Consider the following 5,707-nt stretch of genomic DNA (forward strand, 5'->3'; position numbering starts at 1 on the left):
ATTTTTGACCTTCTATACCTCATGAAAGATCTGGATTCATCAAAAGTAGCCTCTTTGTCTGAACATGGTTATCTACCAAAACAAGCAAACTTCAATTTGTCATTAGTGTCCCTTTAATTTGTGACGCTGTGTGCACCACCATTCATGATTGTTGTATTCGGGTGCATTCAGTAGACGTGATATTTACCTTTTCATGGGAAAGGCTTTGGTTAGGGCAACATTTCTGGCAACATTTGTCTGAACCTTCTGTGTCCTGGTAGTAAGCTATGTAGAAGGCTTATCTTCATTTTCTCCTTATTACAGCATCTGGATCTGACTGCAGCGATGCCGAAGCACTTCCCTCCTGCAATGATGCCGAAGCACTTCCCTCCTGCAGTGACACTGTTATGGAGGACTCGCCCCAACAAGGTGAGATTTACTTTACATGTGAATCGCCTAGCTCAAAACAGTCATTATTTTGACAATGTTTGGTACTTTTATTGTAAATATGGCAGTGATTCTGAGAAATTGAGACAGTATTATGGGTTGCGGCATCTATTCATGCAATTTATTTACTGAGCTGCGGATAATTCAAACTGTACGACTTGGTCTGTTCATGTTCCATTGGAGTCTATAATAAAGGAGTAATTACTCATTGGCATCCACCCGAGCGCAGCCATACGGCTACAAAGGAAAGCTGTACAGCTTTCTCAGAAACTTCGTAGTTAAAGAAAAATTCGTCCTGGTCCGGGGTTCGAACCCAGGACCACCGCTACACCGGAGCAGTCGCTCTACCAATTCAGCTAACCAGGACGGCAAGCTTATGGTAGGACGAGAGCGAATTGATCAATGACTCGAAGTGGGAACTGTGTTGGTCAAATGTTTAGGGGAATCCCCCAAAGTGGAGTAGATTTGTAATAAGGGAGTAATTACTCATTGGCATCCACCCGAGCGCAGCCATACGGCTACAAAGGAAAGCTGTACAGCTTTCTCAGAAACTTCGTAGTTAAAGAAAAATTCGTCCTGGTCCGCGGTTCGAACCCAGGACCACCGCTACACCGGAGCAGTCGCTCTACCATTGGAGTCTGTTTAAAATATCGGTCGTTAATTTGAACATGAATGAGTTGCACAACTGATAATTCAAACTGCGCACCGCTACGCCTGGGCAGCATGGGCATGTGGCGAACCAAGCAGTGCTCCCATGAGACTGTGTTGCCTGTTTGGAGCAGATATGGAGAGGGTAAAATCGGCATGCAAAATCGGAGGCTAGATAAATGGTGCACTGGGCTCGTTAGTGGTTGCTTTGTTTCTGAATGATTAACAAATATGGCTGTCCTAATGCAGCAGCAGCCAGCCTTGATGGCCAGAGCAGCGTGAGCACAGATGTGCAAATCGGCTCCACGAGAGATGACGGGAAGGTAAGAAATTTTTATTGAAACTGAAATACTTCAAGCACTTCTGACTGCATTTCTCAGCACTGCAATTATTGCAATGAGATATTACAAATGCTCCCAGAAAGTGAGTTTGCAGAAATGTGAACGGAACAAAATGTCTGTATACTTTTGTTGAACAAAAGATGCTACAGCATTTGGAGGTCAAGGAGTATGCAGGCCCAACAAAAAAAGTTTGTGTCAGTGAAATGAGAGTTTTACGTGTACTGTGGTACACAAATAGGGCAGAACTTCTTTCGCGAATGAAGTCACAGGAATAATTTTCTAGGCCCTCAGTATTATCCCCTTCTTAAAGTATTACTGTAAGGGGTCCTCAGAGTGCATGCTAAAAGAATGTTGAATATACAACATAGAAATAAAGATGTGCCTGCACGCACTCGTTCGTTTTGTTTTAAAGGTGGACTAAAAAGGAATCTAAGCACGTCTTTTTACCGCGGGAACTCGATCAGCACATTCCGAGCATTCTTATAAACTTCGAATTATTGTCTTGTGCGGCCGACTTCCCTAATTTAAATCTGATTAAACATTCCGGCTCCCACCTTTTTTTTAAACTTACCACAGATGGTAGGAGGAGTCGACTCACGCGTAGAGTGCCTTTCAGGCAGTCGCGTGGCAGCTTCACTTTCGCTTTTGTTTTCTGTTTTAGGTTTCCATGAGTAAATAATCTACTCGGAGGCTGCATAGCCATAAGTTAGGGCCACAGAAATAAAAATACGCGTGCGCTCTTTGCTTTAGCCGATCGTTACGTATCACGTTGCCGATGGCAGAGCGGCAAGCCGCCACGGGACTGTTTGAAAGGTTGGTTGACTCCTCTCACTGCCTGCAGTGAGTTAAAAAAAAGGCGGGAGCTCGGACGTTTAATCCGATTTAAATTATGGAAATCAGTCGCACAGTACAATAATTTGAATTGACTAAGATTGCTCGGAACTTGTAGATCGATTTCTCATGATAAAAAGACGAGTTCAGATTCCTTTTTAGTGAACCTTTAAGGTGATGTCAGAGCTTGTGTTTAAGCTTGGCCATGAAATGCGCATCTCTGTGAAGAAATAGCAGCACAAATTTTTACGTGTGATAAAATGATATACTGTATTTGCTCGATGCTAAACACCACCTTTTTTTTCATGGCCGCGATGTATATAGCAGTATGCCTCTGCTATATGCCAGAACGCTGTTTAGCGATACTTTATTTTCATTGGTTTAAGGGGGGACGGGGGTCTTAAAACTAACTTGTTTATTTATGGCTAGAATCTCATGCAATTTTGCACACAGATGTGTTTTTCTCTTGTGATTCCCAATATGTAATTATAATTGAGCAGGTGGTCTTAAATCTTGAAAAGTCTAGAATGTAATAGGTCGTTTCTTACGCAGCTTTAGTGAACTTTCTCATTGCATTTTGTTTCTTTTAATTACATGAATTGATAGCCAGAGAGTTCCCATACCCGGTGATATTCTTCGTTTCTCTCTAAAGGCATGTCATCCTGATATACTGTGTCAAGAGTAAAAGGTCGCAGCATTTGACACTGCAACTCATTAAGCTAATTGTATATTGTTATTTATACGTGGCATAAACAAAAAAAGTAAGAATGTCATCGGGTATGGGAATTTTCTGGCTATCAATTCATGTAATTAAAAGCAACAAAATGCAATGAGAAAGTTTATTAAAGCTGCGTAAGAAATTACCTACTTACACTCTATAATTCAAGATAACTTTTGATCTAAGACAACCAGCTCAGTTATGATTACATTTTTGGAATCAGAAGAGAAAAACACATCTGTGTGTAAAATTGCACGAGATTCTAGCCACAAATAAAAAGGTGAGTTTTAAGACCCTCGTGCCGCCTTAAAAGGAGTTAGCACTACTGCTAATGTTTTCTGTTGCACAGATGTCAACTGTTGCTTTGGTTTTGCAGATCTACGCTGGAAGTGAGACGTGGATATCGAAAGACTTGTGGGGGAGGCTGTTCCAAGCCTCCACAGATTAGATGTTTTGTAGGCTTTACACGGGGCTTTTCTGGACGCCTGAAGAATTGCGCAACAGAAGCGTGACGGGCACTCTGTCAAATAAGAGCTTATCGCTGGGGAAGACCCAGGCTAAGCAAGCCCTCACACCACAGAAGCTTGAATCTGTGAGAGGTATGTTAACACTGACATGCTCACTTTGTTCCATCATGAATGTGCTCCTTTTGAGACTTTGTTGCGCGTACGCAGTAAGCTTTCGTACGTATCACTCACTCCATTGCAAGAGCTGTAAACGGCGTAAGCATGGCACTTTTTGTATGCTGTCCCATGCATACTCAAGTGGACATACACACTGTGTGTATGCAGTGAGAAGTGAAAGCATATGAGTGCTGGTTTGATGAAGCTTTCTTTTGCAGCTATTAATGACAGGCATTGTTGCATTGCCAGCCTTTTTTGTTCCAAGGAGAACCGTTGTGCAAATTGAAAACGTAAAAGGTTACAAAAGCTTGAGAATTGCTTTGGTGGGTGTTGCTATGACGATAGTGCACACTGCTGTAGCTAGGCTTAATGGCTTGAAAATTGAAATTATCTGAAAAACAAGACCTAGTTGTCTCTGTTCTTTGATGTGAGGACAGGTGTTGCCAGTTTAGCTATTTGGTAACAAATTTTACCGATTTTGGAAGCAGTTAAGTATGAAAAGTTTACTTTTAGCGGCAAGTAGCTAATTTGTTTCTTTCTGCAAAGCTTCAGATTTAGCTATTTTTGTTTATTGTAGCTAAGTTTCATTACCAGCATTCTTCATGGTTATCGGTAACATGGAAGCCGCAGGAACAGCCTCTTGTTGGAGCAATTGGAGGTCAGAATGCGTGAATCGGTCCGCACTGAAAGGTACCTTCTTGTACCTCACTGCAATAACTGTTCATCAATGACTTAAAATGTACTGAAGCAATCTGCAACAAGTGCTAAATGCAGGTAGTGGAGACACTGGGAACCAGTCGTTCATACAGGTGTCTATTACATCTCGAGCATCTTCAGTGGAGCCCTTGGCATTCACAGTGTTATTAAGGGGCAAGACACCCAATTTATGATTTTTAAAATAATAAAGCTCTTTTAGAAACGATGGCACTGAGAAAGGTATGCTGTAGTGTGCCATGATTAGATCACTATTTACAGCCCTATTTTTCTCCAAAGGTTTAGTCGTATGCACTTGCAGCAGTTAATGAAGGCGAGAACACATCGCTGTTCTCTGCGTTACATGGCAGTTTTGTGTATTCTCTTATGTACAGATGTAGAGGCAGTGCTGTGATAAAATATTCAAAGCACACTGACTCACACCTTCATTGCTGTTCTTAAGACCCAGTGAGCATATGCCTTCATCAACAAAATGAGCCCAGGAAATCTGGACAAACACTTCTAGTTTGCACTGATGCAACCACTGGAAATCACTGAGTTTCTATGGCTATTGTAAACAGTAGGCGTAAGTGCAGGAGGAATTTTATATCTCAGATTTTGCAGCGGGGAAGAGTCTCAAATGAGAATCTCGGAGTGAAGGAGGAGCGATTTTATTGCAGTTGTCTTCATGCATCATATGAGCTATAGTCACCTTTAGCTTTATAATTTTTTAGTTTCAGAATTTACTTTTATCTGCATTCTTTTTGTGGTGAACAGATGATAAACTCATCCTTTCAATTTTCCACAGCACTGTTTCGTCTCTACACTGGGGCGGCAAACCCAGAAGAAGACAAAAAGCGCATGAAATCTGTTAGGAAACACCTTGCACAGAAGCTTGCGGACCTGCAGAGGCGGTAGCTTGCATGTTTGTAAGTTTGATTTCAAGCTTGCGTGGTTTTATTTACCCTTTGCCTTCTGTTATTTCTTTATGCACATGTGTTCTCAGTTTTTGTTCAAAATTGCATTTACTGATTGTTTTGAAGCTTTCAGTTGCAATTACTGTTCTAGCGTATCAGAATCATTGATTTTCTGTTTCCAAGATCATGTTCCGTGTGCTCTTTGTTTGGAATTGCATATATACAATTTCTGAGTAGTGTAATGCCCTACATGCGAATCTATAGGGATTTGCAGGTAAGAGCTTTCAGACTTGAGAACATTAAGAAGCCTTGCAGGTTCAAGTCCTAGCTTGTGTGGACTTTTTTTCTTTAATTTTCTTGTGTGTAGTGTGTACCACTGTTCTTTTTTTTTCAAATTGTTTTTAGTCACTTTGTTGAGAAACTTTCATTTCTGATATTGAAGCCATTGTCTGCTTTTCTCTTTTTCAGGTCACGTTGATTGTGCAATATGGCATGCAGTTTTTCATTAGT

General features: G+C 41.2%; 1 pseudogene; it reads left to right on the top strand.

The window, feature by feature from the left end:
- Positions 1–355: 355 nt before the first annotated feature.
- Positions 356–5,198, top strand: LOC149356819 (BEN domain-containing protein 5-like; annotated as a pseudogene).
- The last annotated feature ends 509 nt before the right edge of the window (positions 5,199–5,707 follow it).

The sequence above is a fragment of the Amblyomma mixtum genome, chromosome 3, assembly GCF_055824585.1.
Source record: "Amblyomma mixtum isolate Tamu chromosome 3, ASM5582458v1, whole genome shotgun sequence".
NCBI classification, from domain to species: Eukaryota; Metazoa; Arthropoda; class Arachnida; order Ixodida; family Ixodidae; genus Amblyomma; species Amblyomma mixtum.